At 32.0% G+C, this 26531-nt stretch overlaps 1 protein-coding gene and 1 long non-coding RNA gene across 16 annotated transcripts in view; one reads left to right on the top strand and one right to left on the bottom strand.

Moving 5' to 3' along the window:
• The window catches only part of LOC126694257 (disease resistance protein RPM1-like), a 214486-nt gene that overhangs the window by 91328 nt on the left and 96627 nt on the right, over positions 1 to 26531 (bottom strand). Inside the window, exon 1 of one of the 14 annotated variants that reach the window (XM_050390395.1) lies at positions 7628 to 7836. The exons of the other annotated variants lie outside the window; for them this stretch is intronic. The gene's annotated coding sequence lies outside the window, so the exon portion shown is untranslated. Of the gene's footprint in view, positions 1 to 7627; positions 7837 to 26531 lie in introns of those variants that run through there. 14 annotated transcript variants of the gene reach the window in all.
• Positions 10692 to 16182, top strand: LOC126697898 (uncharacterized). Of its 2 annotated transcripts, none has more exons than XR_007646285.1 (4): positions 10692 to 11289; positions 13454 to 13528; positions 14165 to 14310; positions 15721 to 16182. It is a non-coding gene; the product is annotated as an uncharacterized LOC126697898 (long non-coding RNA). The 2 variants fall into 2 exon arrangements; XR_007646284.1 differs by having other exon boundaries at positions 10692 to 11413.

Genomic DNA, 26531 nt, shown 5'->3' with positions numbered 1-26531 from the left:
GAGGAGAAGACATTGGTTGTAATTCAAGAACTTCTTCCTCACTTGTTGCCTTGATTCTCAATGACTGAAGGTGGCTCATTGTCTCTAGCACGGTGCACAAAGCTAACCCATTTTCTCTCTTCAATTTAGCGATCTCCAACTTCCGCAACTGTCCCAAACTCCCCAATTCTGTTATAAGGGTGTTGTTGTTGGCTTCAATCTTATAAAGCTTTCGTAAGGATTGTAAATGCCCAATGCCACTGGGTATCTTTACTGCTTGTCTAAAGTTAATATTGTATTCTACATTATTGTCTTCAATGTACGCCGCAAGATATCGTAGCTTATGGAGCCTACTAATCTCTGGTGGTAGTTCAGACACAAGGGAACGTTTCAAATCCAAAGTCTCTAGGTAGAGCAGTTTACCTATCGATTTAGGAAGCATTTTCACTTTTGTATCTCTAAGGCTTAAATATCTTAGATGTAATAGGTTTCCAACTTCTTTAGGAATGTAATTAATTGGAGCACCTTCAAAATCCATTGTTCTCATGAGCTTGAAATTTGCAAGACAAGTAGTAAAAAAAGAATTGGGTAACTCATCTAACCCAAAAATGAGAATAGAACGAGTTTGGGAATTAGAAATACTCTGCAATGGAGTATTTACATTGTTCGTAATTGAGAGGCGTCGGGCAATTCTCTTAAAATTTGAGTAATTTTGTATTGAAACCAAACAAAAATTTAATTCCTCCGACCTTGTAAGAATGACCTCACGAATCATATCATGAACTCGACAACTTCGAGTTTTACCAACAAAATCCCATCGTGTCACTTGAACCAAGCTTCTTTTAACAAGTTGGTTCAAGTACTCTTGCGCAACTTCTTCCAAAGTTTTTCCATGCCTTTCTTTTACTACAAAGCCCTCAACTATCCAAAGTCGAATAAGTCTTGCACAATTTATGAAGTAATCCTCTGGAAACATGCCTAAATATAGGAAACAAGCTTTGAGGTAGTAAGGTAAATCATGATAACTAAGAGATAAAATTTTGGAGATACTTCTTAGAAGTGAATTAGTGTCTAACTCCAAACTAAGACTATCATGCAATTTACTCCACTCAAAGACAACCTTGTCTTTGCTTGACAAAAGGCCACCTATAACCACAATTGCAAGTGGCAAACCTTCACATCTCTCAACTATTTTGCATGACAACTCAACTAGTTCATCGGGACAATTCCCCTCTTCAGGTTGGAACACCTTTTTGTAGAATAGTTCTAAAGCTTTATCTGAAGGTAGAGGTGGATGCTTGTGTACATAACAAGACAAAGATTCATTGTGAGATGGAACAATATCCTCATTTCGAGTTGTGATTACAATTCCACTACCTTTGTCATCATCAGGTAAGGCAAATTTTATACATTCTAGAAAATTTGTATCCCATAAATCATCAAGAACAACTACATATCTCTGCTCATGTAAATATTGCATTAATACTTTAATAAGATTTATCTCTTCCATTTTGTCAATTTCTTTAGGAGCAGACTCCTTTCTTGCCACATAGAACTGCTTTATCATGTCCCTGAATAGGTCTTCCTTCTTGTATGATTGAGACACAATGATCCAAGCACGAAAATTAAAGTGTGCTACCACCTTCTTGTTGTCATACATTTTCTTCACAAGAGTGGTCTTGCCAACACCACCAATGCCAACCACTGAAATCACAGTTCGATTAGATGGTCCTTTTACCAGCCAGTTTATCAATTTGTCTCTATGTGACATAATGCCCACAACCTTAGCTTCCTCAATGAAAAGGGATTCTAGCCGAGGGTCATGCCATGTAACACTTCTAGCATTGTTGCTCAATCCCCCTTGCTCTATAGTGTTGAAGCGATATCTTACAGCCATCTCTCTCTTTTCCTTGAGATTGATGCTGATATCTTTAATCTTAGAGGCTATCACATGTCTTGCTTTCAATTTTATGGAAAATTGAAAAAAGTTTCGAAGGAAATGGAAGCGTTGCCTTGTCCCAAGAGGACCTTTTGCTAAATGAAGTATGTATTCATCAATGGTGTCTTCAATGTGATATGCTTCTTCCCTTATCTGTTTCACCCATGTTTTCTCAACATTGCTCATGTTCTCTAGCTCAGCCCTAGCATCTGCATCCTTCAAGAAAGATTGAATAATCTCCAATTCGTCTTTAATGCTTGCTACTTTGTTGTGGACACCCTTCAGTAATCTTGCTTCTTGAACTAACAATGGGACCAAATTCTCAAAAACTAGGCTAACTGCAGTCTCCGCCATTTCTCCTCCCTTCTTAAATAAGTGGCCTCATTAAAATGTAAATGAATCAACCCAATGTCAAATTAGCAAAAATAACATTCAGATGTTAAAGGAAAAAACTCGCCTCTGTTTTATAATATTACCTTGTGAGCAGAAGGTCAAGATCCTTTCACTCCTTAATAACTTCACAAATTTGTTGTGTACTCAGAAAAACCATAAGTTGGAGTTACCCCCCCATCGATCCTTACCAGCCCATCATGTGCAATTGAATGAAAGAGTCCTTGGCTCTTGACAGCAACATTCTTCAATAAAAAGCAAACAAAAACACATGAAAGTATATGTCAGGTAAGTTCACTAAGCCAAATGGCCAAGCTATATGCTTAGAATTATTCATTTATTTGGATTTAGTATCTAAATTGATTAAGGAAGAATTTTGAATGTAATGATAAATGATACAATAAGGCAAAAGATGCAAGGAAAACAAAATCTTCATCTTGGTGTTTCTGATAATTTCTAAATTAGATAAGTAGAATACATTCTGCAATACAAAATAGGCTCTTTCACCTGGTAACAATAAATAAAATGGAATAATAAACTCTTTTCCGTGTAGTCCCAATGAAAGGCATCAGAAACAAAATAGTACCTTATCTTTATGTTGAACTCGTTTTTCTTCTCAAGTAGACAAAGCAGCAACCTCAACCTGACATAAATGTCTAAGATAAGCTAATCTTGGAAAAGAGCACATGTTACATTACAAAATTCACTTCATAGAGTTTCTAAATATGCTAGGGGCTTAGGAACAGAGTCTCATAGATTTATTTTGCTTTACAAGTGATCACATCTATAGCCAAAGATGATGCTGGGAAAAAATGAAAAAAAGATGAGAGCCAGATTTTGACATTGCTTTGTGGAAAAAGAAATGATCTAAAGTATTTCCTCAGTCAATAGCAATCTGTAAACACTAATCTAAAATATGTGGGGGACAAAAAATGGACCTACTGCTCTCAGTCTTTTATACTTTCTTAAAGTTATCCACTAAAGGACCATGCATTTTCTTTTCTCCTCTACCTTTCAATTGTCTATTTCTTGAGAAATTTTGTAGATATTCTCATATTCAACAATGTGCCAATGTTAGTGGGAAGGCTTTCACATTGTCGGTAGCTATATACAAAACCAATTGGTAGGTGGGAGTGAACGTACTAATATGAATTCTATCAATGAGTTTCAACTTGGTATAGACTTTTGAAATTATCATATTATTTGCTCTTTAGTAGCGACCATTGCTATGATGCCTTGAGGGCCATATATGCAGGTAATTTGTCTTTGAAAATCGTATTCTTAATAAGTTGTTTGGAATTATTTAAATCTATGATTAATCTTGTATAATGATTTGCTCCAGAAACATTAATGATAAATATCTTTTACCAAAAATAAAAAATAAATATTGACAAATATTTGAGATGGTTAAAAAAAAGATTGAATAAAGATTACCACCTCTAACACTTTATGAAAAAAAAAAAAAAAAAAAAAAAACATATGAGGTATGAGATCTTTAATCTTTCAATCATATTCTTCTCAAAATAAATCTTTCAATCATAGAAGAATATTAAAGAAAGAGTTCTCTTAAAAAAAAAAAAAAAAAATTTAAAGCACAAAGTGGGCCAACACTATCTATTTAAGGTATGGACATAATTGGGCTCAACTTGGGACATTATACTCTCACTCCAAAGCCCAACCCAACTTTAAATTCAGCCCAATTAAGTAAATAAATAAAATAAAATAAAATAAAAATGAAAATCGGTCATCACCGCCGTTTAAGGTATAAATCTCTGTTTGGTTAGCGAAGAAGAAATAAATCTCCCAATATGAGGTCTTGAACCTTGAGCCGAGTTTTAAGTTCCATTCATTTCGTAGTTCTATGTATAGTCTTCAAACGCAGCATTATCAAAACGTTTTGAATTTGAAAATTTTGTTCTTTGTGCTTGAAGATTTTCATCTTTATTCATTGTTTATGTTTTGTTATATGTCTGGTAAGTAATGTATGAGGGTGTTTTGTAATTATTTTGAAATGGGTTATTGATGTTGAGCTTATGTATTGACTTAATTGTGTGATTGGTTTTTATTTTTGGGTCTGAGGGATTTTTTTATTTATTCAATAATTATCTCAAAAAATTGCAAGGGGTTTCTCCTATTGATATGTTGTGAGTGATCTTTTGGAAACAAAGAGATATGAGTGTTACGTTAGGTACATTGGCACTAAGCAGTTCAAACATAGGAAAATTCATAGAAACTTGGAGGAAAATAATTGGACTAATTTAGGTAGTATGAGATTTTGTTTAGTTGAGTTGTGTGATTTACAGGTCTCACAAGTCAACACCTCAGGAATTGATTTTTATTGCTTGCTGTGCTTTCCACACAACTACATGGATCTTTTTTGGTGGAATATGGAATAAGCAAACGTTGAGAATTTTTAGGGTGTTTGACTATTGGAAGGCAATACGATGCACCATTGGGTTAGAACTCATTGTCAGTGTTTTTCTTCTTTCCATTAGGAAAGATGACCCTTGGCTAGGTGCTTTTAACTTTAGGGACTTGAGAACTTCCATCAACAACTCTTTTGCTACAAGAGCAGTGAAACACTGTAGTTCTATCTAATTCACTCTGTTCTAATATGATTAGTTCTCAACAAGAAAATGGGTATTCTTCTTAATTTGAGTTTTTATTGTAACATTATCTTTCAAATACACCTTTACGGTTTAATCCAAAACTAGATGGGATTAGTATTGTATAAGGGCACAGGACAAAAATTGTTCCTAATTATAAATTACTCTTGCTGCTATATGACCTTTGCTTCCCCCTTTTAAAAAAAAAGTTGGAATGCTTTTAATTCAATTTTATATGAATTTTATAACAACTATCTTTTTTTCTTTTTTCTTTTTTCACATCAAAAGCAATGGTAGGAAATGTAAATTTGTTTTTTTTGTCTGTTTGTTGTAGTTGGAATATAAGTCTACTATTTTGGATCATCTAATTCCAGATACAAATCTACAGGATAACTAATTTAATTAAGATTTATCATTATGTTTCTTTTTCCCATTGTTAACGTTAATTCTGCTCTAGCTAGCAGACTGCTATTTTAGCAGGTTGTTGTTCCACAGTTGAGTACAGTGATTTAGTTTGTGTTCTTTTATCAAGATTGCTCACATCAGAAAGATAGAAAAGAAATGAAGCAAAAGAAGAAAGCAGCGAAGAAATAATATTTCTGTCTAAACGACATTAGTGTAGTTTAGTTGTTGTAGTTTTGTATTTTCTGTATATAAAACTACTTGTAGCTTTCCATGTATTTAAGTTGGAAGAGTCTCACACGTGGAATAACAGAATGACACACGTGCTGTAACTGATTTGGGATGTAACTGTTTTGGGGATTTTTCCAGGTCTCTGTTTTTGGTATTTAGACGCAGAGCTTGTATAGATTCATTATCAAATTGAAATCAGAATTTTTCATTCTCTCTCTCACATATTATTTTCTCCATTTCTCCTTCAAAGTTTCTATACTTTCTTATATGGTATCAGAGCTTGAGCCTTTATCAATGGCGTCAAACACAGAAACTTTCTCATCTACTTCTTCGCATCGCGAGCTTTCTCCAATGGAAGATCCTCGCAGTCCATTCTTTTTGCATCATGGTGAATCTCCTGGTGCGATCCTCGTTGCTCCACACCTGACTGAGGATAATTATCCAACGTGGGCTAATGTATTAGAACTTCATTTTGTAATGTTGGCAAACCATGATCAAAACGTTTTAGTCTTGTTTAGACTTGCTCAAAGTATGTGTTTTTATGTAAAGTTGGAATCAAATTACTGCAGGATTTACTGTGTAAATCTACCTAGCTTGATCGATCGAGAATTAGACTCGATCAATCGAAAGTCGTGCAAATTGATTTTTCTGTAAAATTTCCAACTCAGCCCAAGCCCGTTTGACATGTAAGGTTTTATGTTTTGCCTTAAGTATAAAAGGGAAAACCCTAGCCATGTTTTAGGGTTGCACTTTATGTTGTGTGTGTGAATTTTCTATGAGATCTAGAGGTGTTTGCCTTCATATACACTTAGGGTTTCCAATCTCAAGATTGATGTCAAGAGTTTGGTGATTGATTCAGTTGCTGCTTTCAAGAGCTTAAAGATACACAAGCGGGAGTGCTTGTACTTGTTGGGAATCCTTGGACTTGGAGCTGTCACGTGGTCGTGGTAGTAAGTTTCCTACTCAATGTAGCAATAGGATGTTAGTGGTTTAAGTCGCTATTGTGTAAACTTAAATTCTTTCATAGTGGATTCAGTTTACCTTGAGGATAGCTAAGTTAAATCCTCCCCAGGTTTTTTACCGGTTTGGTTTTCTTGGGTTATCATATTGTTATGTTCTTTATTTTCCGAACTTTATAATAATATGATATATGTGTGTTAACCTAGATTTGATAATTTGACTAAGTAATCACTTGGCTAATTAACTAGGTTAATTTAGTTGTGTTTTAAGGGGCCTAAAAACAAACAAATATGTTATTGTTATTGTCAAGCTGAGCTTGGAAATTCACTACTCGGCTTGATTTGATTACAGCCCTTGGACTAGTTGAAGTTTTACATATATTTCTATCTTTTTTCCAAGTGTTTTCCTCACAAACAAATGCACTATGACAAGGACATTATAAATTTGATGTTTTCTTCTTTGTACTAGAATATTTTCATCTTTTTTTATTGTTTATGTTTTGTTGTTTGTTTGGTAATGTATCAGGATGTTTTGTAATAAAAAAAGTAAAGATGTATGACTGTGAATTTGTTGTTTATTTTATTTTATTTTTTGAATGGGTTATTGATGGTGAGCTTATGTATTGGGTTAATTGTGTGATTGGTTTTATTTTTGGATCTTAGAATTATGTGAATTCAGTATCTTGTCTTTCCCATTACACATGATGCTATCATAAGATGATTAATTATGCCAAAAGATGTAAAAGAAGAAAAATCCATTGTCATAGTGTTTTACTGTTTTTGATCATTTTTAATTAAAATTATTATAAGAAATTATGAAATTCCAGTTTAAGTTCTTTACTAACAATTCAAGAAAATTAGTGACAAAATGGGTTCAATTCCCATGCTAAAAAACAAATAAAACATAATAAATTCATTTCAGGTAGTTCCAATAAAAGGCATCAAAAACATGAGTACCTGATCTTTAAATTGCACCTCTACTTCTTTAAATTCAACCTCATTTTCTTCTTAAATAGACAAAGCAACAACTTCAACCTGAACATAAATGTATGATAGTTATTCCACACATAAAATAGAAGTACATATCTAAGCTAATTTTGCAAAAGTGCTTGACATCTTACATTACAAAATTCACTTATTGAAGTTATTTTTGTATGCTTAAAGCTTAGAAAAAGAGTCCTATAGATGTATTTTGCCTGACAAGAAATCACTTCTATGGCTAAAGATGATGAAAGGAGAAAATGAAAAAAAGCAAAGAGAAAGATTGTGCCATTGCTTTGGGAAAAAGGAATAGCAATCTGTAATTTCTCTATAGATTGCTCTATTGAGTTCTCTAGTTTTAAAAAGACTACAAATAATGATGTTAAGAATTCCCTCTGGCTTAGTGGATGAATATTTTTTTTTCCGTTCTACTATAGTGGGAGACAAAAAAATTGACCTGCTTTTTTCTAGTCTTCCTTTCAAATTTTTTATTGAAACGTTTTATCTAATCGGCCATAGTGGAATGTAACGCTTTTCTCTAGTCTTCCCTCTAGCATTGCTCTTTTTTATTATAGGTGAAGAGACAAGATTAAAGCCTCATTTATCCTATACTTTTTATCTCTTTATTTCCACTATTTATCTTCTTCTTCTTCTTTTGTCTTACCTATGTACTTACTATCACATCATATATTTTGAACAAAATTTATCACCTTCTCCACACACATTTAATGGTTAACACCTTCTCTTTACCAATTATAACGTGGGTTGGTCATGTGATACATCAATCCACGTTCATTACTTTGTTACAATTTTTTTTAACTTAATTAGTTTTTTAAAAAAATGTTTTTTAATTAGTATTAACTTTTACCGTTTCTACAATATTTTTGGCCACTGATTGACAGGTTTGGGGATTTTTTTTATCAGTATTAACGCAAGACTAGGGCTAAGATTTCAATTGGGTTGTGTGGGTATTAGGGATAAATTTGTCTTACTTAAATATTTAATCCATGTGTGTGAATCATTGTGAGACACATATCCATATATTTTTATAAAAATAAAATGGTTTAGTCTAAGTCTAATACCATGTTAGCACTCGTTGGGCCACATAGGACATAAACAAACGGACATAAAAAAAGATGAAAAGTAGTAGAACATTAATTTAGGGTTGAAAAACAAATTTTTATGAAAGTTAATTAAGGACGTCATAAATTATATATTACACATATTATTGTTGTTAGCATTTGAGAAACCAATTATTATGGTATAATTTTAGGTCCATTTTAAATTGGAGACTTTAGGCGTAAGGCAAATTGGCCTTGGCCTACAATGAGTATGTTTTAATTTACACGATTATTTTAGCAACCATAAATGTACTTTAATATTAGTTTAATTTGTAATAATAATAGAAAAATGCACGTGACGGACACCTATGCGGCTATGCCTCGACTTGAAATAGATTATACTTCAGACAATTCTAAGGTTTTTCCGTTTTAAGAGTGAGTTGAAAATAAGAGAGGTTCTTTTCCTTTTTATATAGAGCGAATTAGATTTAGATCTGACCTGAGCTGACGAAGAAATATGGCTGCAGGTGATTCGATCTATTTTTGTTTGAGGGATGGATATAGACAAAAAGAGCCACACAGTGCTATTGAAGAGAAACAGAGACATGGGATTTCTCTATCAATTGCTCCAAATTTATAGAAACCAAAGATGTAAAGAAAAATTCCAAAACCAAATAAGACGGCAAGGAATTTTTCTTACATAAACAAGCAAAGCAAAGCAAGGTAAATTAAAAGTAAACCTCTTGATGCTCTCATTTTTCTTTTATTTTTGTTATTTTTATAATTTTTCTGTGTTAAGGAGCTTCTGAGTCTTCATTCTATACACAAATCTGTCTTTTAATTTTGAATTCTGTACATAAACGTTAGTCTATAGCTCTGGACTTAATAGTGCTCAACAATGGACATTATGCTCTCACTCCGTAGCCTAACCCAACTCGAAATTCATCCCAATTTAGAAGGCCCAGACTCCATTTAAAATATAATAGTACCCAAAAAGAATAAACACTCATCACCCGACACCGCCATTGTAAATCCGATTATTTTTCCTGCTTATTCTTTTATGTATAGAATATAGATTTCAGCTTTTATATACTATAATAGATAGATATTGTATATATATAACAACCATATCCACAGTTGAAGAAGAAATCATTACAATGCAAATTAAAACAACCTAAAACTAAAACTAAAGAGAATATAAACCTAGCAAAGCCATAGATAATTAGAATCTAACAATTATAAGTAGAAAATAACAAAGATTTTTGTAGACACAATCAAAATGTAAGATGAGCAAATTAGACCAGACCTGAGCTGCGGAAGAAAATGTGGTCTCACTTGAAAACACCCAGTGGAAATCGTAAACTCCACTCCCTCGTAAGTCGTACCCCTGTGCGTGGATACTACTATTCTTAAGAGTAACGTTTTTCCTAGCAGTTTTTAGAAAAAACGTAGGACGAAACCTATTTTTTTTTAGAGTTTGGCAACACTTTTTGCTTTACATATGATCATTGATATGGGTGCAGGTGATTGAATAGTTATAGTTTTGATAAAGGGATAGAGAAGAAAGAACAGCACAATGCTATAGAAAGGAAACGGAGACGTAGAGTTTCTATATCATTTGGTCCAAATTTATAGAAACCAGAGATGTAAAGAAATTCCAAAACCAAATATGAAGGCAAGGAATTTGTCTTTTACGTAAACAAGCAAAGCAAAGCAATTTAAAAGTAAAACATTGATGCGTTACTTTTCTTTTCTTTTTGTTCTTTTAATCATTTTTCTGTGTTAAGGAACTTCGGATTCTTTTTTCCATGCACAAATCTGTGTTTTGAAGTCTGTAGATAAACGTTTACCGGTTTACAGCGTTTCAGGCTTACAGTCAAGAGATATGGACTTAAATCTTAATAGTGCTCTCAACAATTGATATTATACCCTCACTCCATAGCCCAACCCAACTCGAAATTCAGCTCAATTACAAGGCCCAGACTTCTTTAAAATATAGGCAAAAAAATGTAATTTACACCACTAACATTGCTCAAAAATCTTTTTTGGACATTTTTTTTTTTTAAATTTTTTGGACATTTAAGTTTGAAGTTGGTCTGATAAAAAAAAAATAAAAATTGTAGTCGGTCATTTTAACTTTTTTTAAAATTATGTAAGTACTTTAATTTTGAAAATGGTCATTTGGTAATCTTACCCAACAATTCATTTTAGCCCATCATTTTGAGTGATTTTTGGACAAAATTTTTGGACAAAAGTGAATCATCAAAGGGCTAAAATGACTTTTGTGCAAAATTATTCAAATATTTTTGTAAAGTTATCTGACTAAAATAATCAATTTCAAACTTAAAGAATCAAAATGATTTTTGGACAATGTTAGTGCCTAAATTGTATTTTAGGCAGTAGGGATTATTCTGCTCCGTGACGTACCTTCTGCCTTTTCTTTTGAATGAATTCATACAATAAAATTTTTTTAAAATATATATAGTACCCAAAAAGAGTAAACAGATTACCGTCCATCTAAAAAAAAGTGATCACCGTCACCGCCCTTGTAAATCCGATTATTTTTCTTGATTGGTTAGCGAGAAACAGAGAGAAAACAGAGAAAAAGAAAGAAAGTTAGTTCTGGATAAAAGATTGAGGCTCTTGAATTGGGTTGCCAGATAAGTCCTCCTTTTGTTCTGTTTGTCGGATCTTCGTCTTGGTGAGCTATTATTATTATTGCAGAGCACAAGAAGTGAAAGGTGAGGGAGTCTTCTTCTTCTTCTTCTTCTTCTTTTTTCTTGAGTTTTCTCGGCTACCAAACGCAGCATGATCTGATGATCAAGAGGCGTTTTGAATTTAAAGTTCTGCTCTTTGTGCTGGAAGGTTTCATCTTTAATTCATTGTTTATGTTTTATTGTTTGTTTGGTAATGTATTAGGATGCTCTCTAATTAAAAATTAAAATTGTATGACTCTGAAATCTTTGTTTCTCAATAGTTGAAATGGGTTATCATGTTGAGCTTATGTATCGGGTTAATTGTGTGATTGGTTTTTCTGTTTTGAGGTCTGAGAGATTGCTTTGATTTAATGGTTATCTCAAATAAGAGCAAAGGGTTTCTCATATTATAGCATTAAAATAAAACGCCGCCTTTTCCAATGTTATGCTTTAGAAACACAGAAATATGACTTATGAGTGTTTTTGGATAGAGTTTTAACCTATGACAAATGTGATTTCCTTATATCAAAACACCAATCGATTTTTGATGCAATTAGGAATTGAGCCCAAATCTTTTATTCAGGGTTGGCCCAAGGCCTAGGCAGCTCAAGTCTAGGCCTAAGGCCCACAACAAAATAAAAAAAATTTCTATTAAGAAAAGGCCTCATTTTCCTTTGTAAAAGGTCCTAAATTTCATAAAAATATAACTTTTTTTTAAATAATTGATATTTTTTTAAAGAGTGGTGCTAAAGATATTACAAATTTTACTATAAGTTTAATTGATATATCACCTATCACATAAAAAAGTAATTTAAATACAAATAAGTTAAGTTGTTGAAATTAATCAATTACAGTCATTATTATATTATATTATGAACATTTTTTAATATCTTCAGCATTTTTTTTTTTTTTCATTTCTAACAAAGATTCCAAAATAGGAGACCAATAGAAATTTAAACCAATTAAAACCCTAAAATGTTTCAAAAAAGATGTTGCAAATGTGATAGATCATCAATGATGACTAATATTCTCTAATAGTTTAAGACCTTAATTTTTGTAAACTAATCTCCTACAAAGTCACACACCAAATAATATTTATCTCTACCTCTTAAAAAATATATAAAATTTAAATTTAAATTACAAGTTAAATTTAAAAAATAACTATGCATAGTCATATATCCCAAGTTAAAATAAGTTTTTTTTTTATAAAAAAAATATTTTTTTTAGTTCTTTTGTTTAAATTTATGGTTCATCTATGATATTCAATCCTCTATATGAAATTAACCTTAGTTTAATTAGTATTATTCATTAATTTCTGTATTTACATCAAATTAGTCTTAATTCAATTAGTATTATATAATTTTATTTAATTAATGTGTACATATAAAAATGCCCCATATAAAATTTTCGCCAAAGGCCCCACATTTTCTTAGGTCGGCCCTGCTTTTATTCAACCATTAGATCCCTTATGAGTGTTATGTTAGGTGGATTGGCACCAGGCAGTTTGTACTTAGGAGCATTCATATGAACTTTGGGGAAAAAAAAGTGGACTAATTTAGCTAGGATGTGATATTTTTTAGTTGATTTGTATGATTTACAGCTTTCATGATGTCTTAGGAATTGAATTTTATTGCTTGCTGTGATTTTCACATTATCACATGGATTTTTGATTGAATGTGGAATGTGCAAAAGTTGAGAGCTTTCAAAGTGTTTGACTATAAGAATGCCATGGTTTTATGATGATGAGTAATGATGTTATTCATTTGTCCTCTCTCTTTTTGATTCGAAAGATTACACACGCATCATTGGGTCTTTAACCCACGATTTAATCCAAAGCTTGATGTAATTAATGTATAATGGTGCAGGAAAAAAACTGTTCCCTTATTTTTGGTATGCTTTTAATTGTAATTTATATGAATTTAATAATACTGATAATTTTTTTCATATAACAAGCAACCTTAGTTAATATAAAATTGTGTTTGTGTGTCTGTTTGGTGTATAACATTTGGAATAAAATTTTACTATTTTGGATCATCTGGTTCAAGATAAATACACTGGATAGCCAATTTTATATTTATCATAATGTTTTTTATGTTTCTTTTTCCTACTGTTAATTTCTTCAGTATTTTAACTCTTAATTTACTTGATAAATTTTATATGTTTCTTGTCATTGCATGAATTCTACTCTAGCATACTGCTATTGTTGCAGGTTGTTGTTCCACAACAATCTAGATGCTGATGTTGACTACAAATACTGTTGCCACCTTGCCTCAGTTACCACTAGGTATACATGATGACTTTCTTCATGTAATCTAGATGTTTGAGTACAATGATTTAGTATGTGTTCTTTGGTTGCTAAAGGTGCAAAATAGAGGGTTTTTTTTTTTTTTTTTTTTAAACCAAAAATTATATAACAAATGATTAAGAAATATGAGTCAGATTTTTCTTAGATAAGCTGGTACATCCCCTAGATTAGTTTGATCCAAGTTCTCATTCGGACCAAATCAAGTTCAATCCCAACTAAATGTGGTGGTTTACTTGATTATCACTTTTAGGGAATTCAAACTTTTGGCCCCCCATATATTATGAAGATAAAGATTTGAGTGTGAGAGATAGAGGGAGAGACAGAATACTTATGTTTAATTTATTTCATCATTACTTTTGGTGTCACTATTTGGACAGGAAATATTTATTATCTTTCAAATTTTTTTTGAAGAAAAAACTTCCTTCATATCGTACTATATGTACAAGTGCATTCTTTGGAGTTCTATTTTATTGGATATTTTGAAGAGAGCTTTTAGTTCTTGATTTTAACAATGCTACTTAACTGTTTTGTGTATGCAAGAAAATAGAGGGTCAATGCATGGGGCAGAATATGCATACTAGATCTAATCTTGTGAAACTTTTCATGTCATTTCAGAACTTCAATGGAAAAAGGAGGTCACTTAAGATTGCTGAACCTTGATGGCTAGGTATTGGTGCCCAATTTTTTACTATTAATAATAGAAGACGTATCTTGCATTCTAGCCATATGCAGTCTGCTTCTGATATATGTCATTTCGCTTGGTAAGTTAATTCTTTCATATCCCCAATTACTTGTTATCTATGTCTTTCGTGTCTCATGTTGTAGATTTATCTCGTCTAATATAAATTATGTGTTCAACGTAAATTCTACAGATTTTACATTTGTTAGAATGTGAAAATAGTGAGCAGTAAATGTTATCTTTAATTCCTTGTTACCTCTATGTCATGATTTGGCATTTTCTAACATGCATCAGTAATACTTTGACCTCTTGCATGAAGGTAATGACCCTTACAGCCCTTTTAAGGCTAGCCAAAGTTTAAGAGTCTTTTAGGGATTTTCATGTGCTTGAAATTTTAAATTTCAGTCTCACTTAAGAGTTGTCTTAGAATCAGTTACTAATCAGCTGGTTTGGAAATTTTCTGAACACAGTGTCTTGATACAGTCAATGGTAGAGCTTATCTGTGACTTTAGGATTATGCTACTGCATCTTTTTTTTTTTTTTTTTTTTTTTGCATTCAGGTTATGTTATGCATCACCCTCTGATGAAAAGCAAAGAACAACAATTAGAAAATCCTGATAAATGTATTCAGATTATAAATGAAGTTATGGAACACGCATCTACATACACAATTGGTGAATTCTTTTGTATTTTTTTTCTTCATAGATGCTTGCAAATTGAGGTTAGGAAACCAGGGATTCTATGGATTCTTGATATTGCTCTTTTTTTGGGTTAAAACCTTTTTCTCTGCCTCTCTGATTTCTTCTGCAGAATGCAAGATGCTCTGCTGAGAAAACTCAAACTGTTACACGGATGGCTCCAACAATTACTCACATTCCTAGTAATAGCTATTTCCATGTATCAATCATTAGTCAAACTACATTTAATATTAACGGAATCGCTTTGGCTAGCCAGACACAGAACTGCCTGCCTTATGTCATTGGTGGGTGTGAGTAGCTTGTCTGCAGTGGCATAGCAATACCCTGTACCATTGGTTGCTCTGAATTCATACAGTTGAAATTTCAAAGTTGTCTCCTTTTCTGCTTTTTTATTTGCTAAAATGGAGTCTTGGTACTCGTAATAGGTATTTTTCTTGGCTCCTTGGTATAAATGTTGCTTCAAGGATCCTTTGTGGGATTCATCAAATGATAGTTGTATTGCTCTGTTCAGTTTAATACATGCCAGCTGAGTTCTTTTTGAAGTTGGATTAGTTTTAGGAACCAAGTCATAATTTGGCCTGTCCTTGGCAACCAACGTCTGTCGCCAATTGCTTAATCAAAGCATTGTATTTCCTTTTTTGTGTAATCCTTTTTATGGGTTTATGGTATAGGGGTGGTTACATACATTTTCACTTGTTGATACATCTAAATGCAGGTTCACTTATGCTTTCTTTCTGAAATTCTGTGAGATTCGATATTTCAAATGGCATATAATGGTTAAACTGAAATTTCAGGCAAGGATTTGGCCACAACTCAATGATGGTGGGACTTTGGATTACCACCCAGTGGTGATGGTCATGGTGATGGTTGTGGTGGAGGTAACTGGTCAAGTGGATTAATTAATTCTTTACGGATAAGGAAAGTGAGATGCCTTATAGTTACAAGAGGAGAAAATGAAAGAATGATCGATTTATATATATATATATATATATATATATATATAATTAGATAACTGGTACTAATAACGTTCTTTGTACGGATTGGGGAATGTCCTCAATTGTTTTTGTTCAGATCTGGAAACCAGATACATCATCCACAAGAGCCTCTACTACCAGAGACATAAGACTCTCTTTTCAAGCTATAGTATCTAAGAACCTTAGCATACAATGTTGTCAAATTTTGTTCCATATTTCTAATGTGGAATTTTCCATTTTTCTTTTGTGGGAGAGAAGAAATCATTATAGGAGTCTGTTTCCTTCCTCAGACTTTTAATTTTCAGGTAAGCTAGTTACTCTAAACATTTGCTATGTTCAATGCTCCTAAACTAGAATTTCTTTTATTTATTATTTATTTTTTTGCCTATTTCTGTCATTGGGATAAGTTCTATCTGTGATACTATTGAAAATTGTAGCTTGTGACATGCCATATAAATGTAATATAGGAATTCATATTCAACAGATTTTGCAATTGTTCATTTGTTTTGTCTTATATTTTTCTCAAGGTTGCAACAGAAAAAATATGAATGAAAGTGTTGAGAAAAGGCCTCCAAAGAGCAACCTAAAGCAGATGGATTGGAATATTGGATGATAAAGAGAGCAGAATTTAGTTTGGTTGATTTAAAGCACTCTCATTTACTTGTGTCACAAAATTCACAGGGGAGCTAATGCAAAGTGTAAGGTGGAAGAACTGTCTTTGCTTGCCGACAACACATGTGAGGTCCTTCCGTTGTCAACACCATCAGAATTCTAGCCTGCCCCCTGGAGGTACCATTGGTACTAACCTCTCTGCATCAGTGACTCACTCCAAGCTCAGTTGCTCTCTATTTAACATGGGGATTAAACCAATGGCACGCTGGTTTTATATTCATAATTCTCCTATTTTTTACTATGAGAATGTACTAACATGTGAATTTCTTTCATCTTCTAATCAATTGATATTCTCATCAATTTTCCCCCTAAATAAAATCATCTTCTAATCAAATGGAAATAATTAATGTGAGTCTTCTTAACTTCTTTTTCCAACAAATAATATTGAGTATGTTCCATTACGCTTCTTTTTTGTTTATTTTAGTGTCCTATTCCTATCTTTAATTTATTTGTAGTCTGTTTGTCCGTGCAAACCATCAAAGTCAAAGTGATGCAACTTTATGCAAAACTTCCAAAGTATTGACAAAGGCTTTTTATTTTCTATCTCTCCATTGCTTTTCCCTTAACTCCATCAAAGTTTGCATATTGACAAAGAATAATACTCTAAAAAGTACAAATTAAAGATAAATTCAAATAATTTGTTCATTGCCAAGAGACTTGTAGCTTAGTACATATCTTGTTTTCTTTTATAAGGAGAAATAGAATCCAAATCTTTATACCTAATTATACTATTAAACTAAGGGTTAGAAGCATATCGTAACTATCTCAAAAAATTTCAAAATAGGTCATTCACTCTTCATTTATTATATCCACTGAGTTTAATAGTAATTCAACCCATGTGGAGATAGAAAATATAATTTCGCTTTCACAATTTATAGGCAATTGTGTTTGATAGAAAATTGTCTTTCACAAGACTGGACGAAGTTGTTCTTGCACAAGACTATTAATAGAGTCCGATCTATATACAATGCGATTCAACCAAATAGACTACACAGCCATCGGAAATAGGACCCTCCAAAGAAGCCCAAACTTAAAAGTTAAGAATATGGATCATTGTTTGTGGACAGGAAATTTTCAATGTCCATATGCAAGAAAGGTTTCTGGGTTTAGCCCAGTAAAATGAGTAAAGACCAATGCCTCACCTTCTTCTTATTGGTCTATTAACCTTATCCTACCCAAGTAAGTCCATTAATTTGAAATAGATTAATTTTATGTTTCAAATTTAATGAGTAATTATACAATTTTTATCGCACTATCGGAGTATTGTATAATTTTCCAAATTAAATATTATAAATCTAAAAATGTATTCAAGACTATACAAATTCAAAATAACATAACACTTGATACATAATAAAATTCATAAAATAAAAATGAATTTTCTCAATTTCACTTGAAATTCTCCTTTTCACATTTAGATTAAAAAATCTTTGATTTCGAATTTTCCCGAGACCATACAACTTTTTTAATTTTTATTTTTTATAGAGGCCTGAAGTAAAATGTTTTTTTTTTTTTTGGTTGGAAACGGTGTCGTCTCCTCTTTAGGGAGTACATGTGTTTATGAAACGGTGTCACAAGACATAAAGGGTTTCACGTGTGCATCACGTGAGATTAAAAACAATCAGTTTGACACACGTTGCATAGTGATTGGTCTAGAATTAGAAATAGTGGAGTTCGTTATATTTTTAGTTATCACTGTGTAACGGCTATCTGAGTTAGTTATTGATATGCAATTTCCTTTTTCTGAATTTTTATTTTGCACTATAAATAGCTGAGTTGAATTGAACCTCTATGTAAATGTACTTATTCACTCTCATTCAATAAGATAGTTCCCAATTTCAATTTAGAGAGTGCATTTGAGTAAATTATTCAATAAAAGTGTTCATAGATAAAGCCAATAAGCAACTAAATCAAACCAGAAATAGAAATGTTCTTCAATTCCACTTTGCTAGTGTAGACCTTTGTGAAAGCTCGAAAATGTGTTGAAAACACAAGAGCTTGTTTAGAACCCCAATTTTAAAGTTACGGCTTGGTTGATTTTACACTAACTTAATACTAAGTGCGGAATAGTGTAAACACAAGCATACAAGCAAGAGAGCTACTCTAATCCATATTTAAAGCAACATAGCAGTAAAATGAAATGAACAAGAGTAGGGAAAAGAGATGCAAACACAGATAACACGCCGATGTGTTATCGAAGAGGAAACCGAAGAACTCGGCAAAAAACCTCTCCGCCGCCCTCCAAGCAGTAATCGATCTACTAGACAATCAGTTGGGATACATGGGTTAGCAAGAGACCCTCCAAGCCTAATCTACCCGATGTACCTAAGCCCTCCAAACTCCTACTCCAACAAGGCTTCTCGGAACCGTGTCTTGTCTAGCTCTCCGGATCCCGCAACAAGCTCCATATTGCATCCGCCAACCTTGGCATCTTCCGATACTTTCCAGCAACACCAAAAACACTCACTACACTCTGAAAATGTGTGGATTGTGTTTGGGTACAAATCTCCTCTCAAGGTATGATAATGGGAGAGGGAAGGAGAAGAGGCTACAATTAATTCTCACTAAGGATGAGTAGCTCTCTCTTAAAAAGATGGGTGTGTGTGTTGTAGAAAACCTATCTAGGGTTTTTCTCTTTGAATAACCTCTTTTACATTTGTGGGTAATGAGGGTATATATAGTATGGGTGAAGGGTAAGGAATTCACACATAAAAATCCTCCAGGCAAAATGTTTCGCGATTGTCTCGCGGTCGCGGGAAGGCCTTACCCGCGAGACACTCGCGAAAACGATAGCCTGGCACGACTCTTCAGCTTCTAGTCATGTGCTCCTCACATGCTCTTTCACGGCTTAGCTTCTCGCGAGCTTCTCGCGAAATCTATTGATTCTTCATTTAAGCTTGAGTCTTCACCAATTTAATACTAAACCCAATACAATAAAATCTCACAAAATACAAGGAACAAAATTAGAGCAATTACAACACTTTTTGTCATGGAATAAAGCCAACATAAAACATAGTTGTAAATCACAACTTTACACTTTGAGTAATAGGTTTTTCCTCAGCAGGATAGATTTCCAAGTGGTGGATTTTGATCAGTGTTTCTGAATAATGAAGATTCAAAATTATGACAATAAAATTTACAGATAACTTATATAAAAATCTAAGTTGAACTACCCTTTCACCAAATCAATAATAATAAAAAATAAAAATAAAAAGTCAAATTAGTAACATTGTCTTGCCATTAAAAAAAAGTGATACTATTGAAAATTGCATCTTGTGACATGCCATATAAATATAATATAAAAATTCATATTCAACAGCTTTTGTGATTGTTCGTTTGATTTGTAATGTCTTATATTTTTCTCAAGGTTACAATATACATAATATGGATGAAAATGTGGAGCAAAAGCCTCCAAAGATCAACATAAAGCAGATGGATCGGAAGATAAAGATAGCAGAATCTAGTTTGGAAGATTTGAAGCTCTCTCAAATTCTCAATTACTTGTGTCGGGCAAACAAAGTGCAAGGTGGAAGAACTGTCTTTGCACGCTGACAACACATCCGGAACCCTTCCAGTGTTTACACCAAAGGAATTCTAGCCTGCCCCGAGGAGGTACCATTGGTTCCAACCTCTCTGCATTGGCTGCCAAATCGGGACCCATCAGTGACTCACCCCAAGCTCAGGAGCTCTCTATTTAAAATGGAGATAAAACCAATTGCACAGTGATTTTATATTCATAATTCTCCTAATTTTTACTATAAATATATACTCACATGGGAATTTCTTACATTATTGTTAATGTTGAATTGACTTTGTAAGAAAATCACATTGTGTCTTAATACTATAATAATGCAATATATATTCTATGATACCCAGCAATCCAGTAGCATTTACACTTTCATGGCTAAGAGAACAAAGGAAAACATCCAAAATCATTTGGTAAATACTTGCATAGAAACTGTCAGCCGTTAAGATGTTCACTGCGATAAGTAAATTTTTAGCAGAACTACTTTACGTTTCACATATTCGGTAAGGACAACAGACAAATTTCATGTAATACCCTTTAGAGGCAATGACAAGTTAATTTATGAACTCACACATTGGCAATTTTTGAGAAAGAAACAAGGAAGATATAGTTTATAAACCTCGCCAATGTAAGGTTAGGATTTCCATGTGAAAAAGTCAGGTTGTCCAATTTTAAAGCTCTTTTATGGAGACAATCATCATTAACTGAATCCATAGTGATTTATACTAATTGAATTTATGTTAAGTTTATTAGTTTGAAGTGGACCAACGTTTTTATCATTATGAATGGAATATATGGTAAAAAATTTCTTGTTTGTTTTTTGAGATGAATGAGATAATTTTTTTGAAACAACTCACAGTACAAGAGGTTCAAAATAAGCAGCACAAGCTGAATCAACAGAGCAAACTAACAATACCTACCAAACATCAAAGCTAAACCTGCAACAAACTAGGCAGCAATAGAGAAAACTACTCAAAACAGAAAAGACAACACCACATTGGTATGCCATTTTAGTCTTTAAAGATAGTTGAGGACATTTCCCAATCCGAAAAAATAATCCTGTTCATAACAGTTTTCTAATTTCTTCTTTGGATGATATAGAAAGCATATACATACGATTTACTCTTTCACAAATTATAAGCAAATGTCTTTTTTGTAATTGTGATTATCCTTAATAACTTTACAAATTTGATGTTCACTAATAGAAAAACCTGAAGTTGGAAGCCTGGAACTACTCCCCATTGATCTCCTACAAGCCCATCAGGGCACCTTTGTAAATTGCATTTTCCTTGAGAAAGCGTGTGAAAGCTTTTATCTTTTATTCATAGCAGATTATTGGACAGTGCTCTAATGTTAGGGGGAATGCTTACACATTGTTGGTAGCTATGGACAAAACCGATTGGTTACTAGGAGTGAATGTACTAATAAACTTCTGCCAATGAGTTTCAACTTGCTATAGACTTTTTAAACCAAGTTCTTTATCAGCTAAATTAATCAAAACTAATCTTACATTATTAGATTTCATAAAGTTCCTTTACTGATATCAAATGGAAGAGGCTCATAATTTTAACATCATAACAAGATCACACTGTGAATAAGGAAAAAAAAAATTCTAGTTCAATTATTATTATTTATGAATGAGTTAAATTTACTGAAACAAGATCACAGTGTCAGTACAAGAGGTTTCGTTCAGAAAATTCTGGAACAACAAAGTCTTTTAGGGGAAATATAGTCTAACCTCCAAGTTAGGATTCCTACCAAAAATCAGGATTTAAGATGTCAAAATCTTTTGTGGGAGACACTCATCAGTAACTAAATTCATAATGTTTAATACTAATTGAACCTTTTTCAATTTTGTTGTTTAGAAGTGGACTTCATTTTTATCAATATGAATGAACGTTGCATATGGTAAAAAAATATCTAGTTTTTTTTTTTCTCAGATGAATGAGTAAAATTTCTTGAAACAAGAAAAACCATACAAGAAGTTCAAAAAGAAGCAACAAAAGCTAAATTTATACATCAAATTAATAACACCTAACATACATCAAAACAAATCTGCAACAAACTTGGGAACAACACTATAGCAGCATAGAAAATTACTCAAAGCCAAAATGGCAGCACCACACCTTACACAACATCTTAGTCTATAGAAATAGTTGAGGACACTCCATAATCAGAACAAGAAGCCTGTTCAATACAGTTTTTATTTATTTTTTTTCGATGAATAAAGAAAGAAAACATATACATCTAGTTACTCTTTTACAAATTATAAGCAAATGTCATTATATAGAATTTTTAGCTATTATATCAAAGCCATTACATACGGTCATACCAATGAAACACTTAAACCATTCTAAAGACAACAAATACAATTCAACTAAAACATCACTCTTTTGTGTAGCATAAGTTTGATACAGAAAAGATTACAAATTATAACAATCCTTGATACAGAAACAATAACACATTACAACAATATAATGACAAAGGCAACAATGAATGGGAGAAACAACTACTTATGTTTTGGTTGGTTGAGAAAACAGCAGTATCTTGTTTGATCTGGCTCGTGAAAATCCTTGAAACATTGGCATTTGAAGCTAAGCCTACAGTATTAACAAGAGCAATATAAATAAAAAGTTAAATGTAATAAAAATGCAACAAAGAAAAAGGTCTATAACGTGTGAAAGGAGGAAATTCAGGCTTACCAACTATAATTCATAGGCAAGTAAAACTTAAGCACTCAATCATCTTTCCTGTCCACAATAAACAAACTTGATAATGTATACTAACATTAGTAAAAGAGTTGTCTATAAATTAGAATTTGAACAATGCTTGTTGTCCAATTATTGCTTCATGCTACTCACAGTGATATCTATAAAATTGTTGATTAGTTTCAAGCTAATTGTCATAATAGAAGCAATTTATTTGTTAGAAGCAGTAGTATAAGAAAGAGGAAAAAACAGAAAAGGGGAACCATTAAATTTTCAATATGTTTCCAACCGGAAACAATGTTTATGATCATTTTCTAGGTTGAAGTTGGTTAACAAAATGGAGTAGTGGCTTAGGAAATATGGTGTCTGTAATTGTACGTGTGAAAGACTTTGGTAATTTACAGTAAATGTAATAGTCTAATAATAAATAAGTGGGTCGGGACGTACCTGTAATTTCCTGAAAGTGGTGTGGGCACTTCGGTCCTCCACGAATCAACTGCGCAGACGCTTTAACAATGCTGAATTACCAAGTGGGTACCAAAAGTAGTTGCAGAGGGAATATGCTTGACTTTTCCAAAATCAGGGCCTTCATCTGGTTGCAGACTAAGAACGAATTCGGTCGGCATTTCTGTAAATTCCAGAATTTTGAGGCTTTTCAGATGGTGGATGCCAGAGGGCACCTCCTTCAGCTGTGGGCATTTTCTAATTTCAAGCTCTTCAAGAAGAGGCAGAGCACCTTCATCTATTATCAGCCTATTCAATCCTCCCAAATTTAGAAACCTTAGCTTCTTGAGTTTCTGGAAGCTTCTTCCCTCAATATGTAATTGCTCACCTCCGTATCCATCGCGAAGCGAAAAACTCATCAAATTAGGCAGAGATTGAAGGACCTTTAATGGATCTTCCATTAATCTTGACCAGAATAAAACAATTCGAACTATACTCTTGAGTTTGGGAATCCATTCTGGCAACTTTTCTAGTCGCCCATATACATTTTATAATTTATCAATCCCTCGTGAGGAACGTGATATATAGTCAAAAGTCAAAACCCAAAATCTAAAGTAAATATAAAAAGCACAGCATAGAATTTAACTTCAATGAAATTGGCAAGGACCTGTATATGTACCCAACATAATATCATGTAACTGTAGGTTTATTATCTATAATCTATAAATACTAAGTTGTTCACTTTTTGCAAACACATACGACGAGGGAGAAGCAGGGGAAGAGATTTCTGACTAACTAAATCCTGTGATTACTTGAAAGTAAGCTGAGCAATTTCTGGCAAATTGTAGCCGAGCAGTTCCTAACAGTTTTTTCTCAAACTTTCCCCATCTATCATCTATGAGAAATTTCTTTGTACGCATGTTAATGAAGTTGGAACATGACAAAGGTCTGGTATTCTTTTCTTTCTATTCTATTCTAAGAGTTCCTTAACCTTTCCTAGCTATGATTGGTTTTATTTCTTTCGCGACTTCTATGGTTTGGCAATGCCTGGGATAGTGGGATTACTTGGAAGTGGGTTGTCAGAAAATTGTAGCTGAGTAATTACTTGAAAGTAAGAAACTAACCATGACACATATGGTTATGCTTCATATTCGATAATAAGTCACTATTAAGTAAAATTTAGCTTCCTTGGCAACTGGAAATTTTCTTAACAGTCATTTATGCAGTATGTGTTTTGGTAAGTTCCTGCGGCATGTTACTTTTTAATATATGCAAATTGATGATTGTGGTCATGTTAGATATAATTATAATGTAAGATTGTTGAGTCAGTCCGTGACTTAACAATATTACTTTTGAAGCAGACGATATTATGAGACAATAAGGGAAAGCACTTAATAAATTTGTTTTTACTTGTGTTGCTCGGTTTAGCAACTAGTATATATACATAATAAAAACTTTTTAACTTTTTAGTGACTCTTGATATTGACATTTAATTTTTTGAAAGCCGATATTTTTCTATTTTATTATTTTAAATATATATATTAATTTTTTTAATTGAGTTTAAATTCTATAAAGATTCTCTTCAAAATCTTTATATATATAAATATATATATAATTATCTATTTTATAATTAAAAAAATATATGATATCACAATATATATCTCTATATATATTAAGAGGCTTTAGAAAGTTAGTTATGGTTTCAAAAAATATAAAAAAATACTCCTAATCTAATTAGATAATTCTTATTCTTAAAAAAAAAAATGGGATTAAAATTGTAATTCAACAAAATTCAAAAAAAAAAAAAAAACTATCAGAGAAACTTTTTTCTTAGAAATTCTAAAAATTAGTATACTCTTTAAATGGTAGTTTCTTAAAAATCCCTTCTACAATAAAAGAGCCTCATCCCACATATGGAGTGCATGTAATGAGACTAGTGTGTGTGTGTAATCGAAGATTCATAATGAATTCTTATTGTGGATTACTATAATTTCCAAGTTCCATAATTAGGAGAAAAAACAAAGACAAACAAAAAGAGAAGATCACATTTTGTTGAACCTTCTTATGCTTTGTACGAGTTATTATCTATATATTTATATAATAAAATTTAGGTCCTATATATTGTTGCCAAAAAAAAAAAAGAGAAGAGTTTTCATAAGTTATAATTGCGCCAAGTGGCTTGAAGTATGTATTACATGTCATATAATGAACTTTAAGTCTTCAGAATGTTTATTTTAGATGAAACTCCATTACAAAAATACCAAATGCCTTTACTAATTGTAAAGGTATTTTACTATAGGTAAAATGCTATTAATTAAGTTGTAAAAATCTTTAAGATGCTACTCAAAGTTAAATTGTATTTCTTTCTTAAAAAAAAATGTTAAATTGTATTTAAAAATGAAACTTATTGTTTATTTTAACTAGTATCATGCTCATGTGATATATGGTTTGATAAAAACTTATATATAAATTATCAAGAGTATTATACTTTAACTAGTTAACACATTTTAGTGTTTTTATGACATCTAGAGTTTCAATATCTCATTTCCCGTTATAACTATCAAATTATATATATATATATATAAAAGTTATATGTAAATTAAAGAAATTATTGTAATACTATATTTAAAATTGAATAATAAATTAGATAGAAAAAAATAAAAGAACCAATTGCTTTTTTAAGTTACATGACAAATCGCACATCATGTAAATATTATAAGAGATCATACATAATTTAAAATAAACAATTCCAATTAAACTTCTTAAACTTTTGATAATTGAGTTTTAATCTGAGTGATATATATATATATATATATAGAGAGAGAGAGAGAGAGAGAGAGAGAGAGAGAGAGAGAGAGATATGTTAAAATTGTAATGTTCTTATAATGGGTCACTGTATGACGAAATTAAATCCTACATCTTGCAAAGGTCATATTGTATAAGTGTGATGTGTATAACCTAACTTCTATTATTAAAGAAAATTATAGTATATTATTACAAAAATTATATAATAAATAGTAAACAGTCATTTAAATTTCTAGAAACTCTTGATAATTTTTTTTTAATCAGAGTAGTATTTTTTGTATAAGTGTGATGTGTATAACCTAACTTCTATTATTAAAGAAAATTATAGTATATTATTACAAAAATTATATAATAAATAGTAAACAGTCATTTAAATTTCTAGAAACTCTTGATAATTTTTTTTTTAATCAGAGTAGTATTTTTTTTTTAAATAAAACATAAAAATACTGTTCCACTTGTAGCAACTATAGTAATTAATT

The sequence above is a fragment of the Quercus robur genome, chromosome 8, assembly GCF_932294415.1.
Source record: "Quercus robur chromosome 8, dhQueRobu3.1, whole genome shotgun sequence".
Classification (NCBI taxonomy): Eukaryota; Viridiplantae; Streptophyta; class Magnoliopsida; order Fagales; family Fagaceae; genus Quercus; species Quercus robur.
The sequence above is the reverse complement of the archived record's forward strand: the minus strand, read 5'-3'. Positions and strand labels throughout refer to the sequence as shown.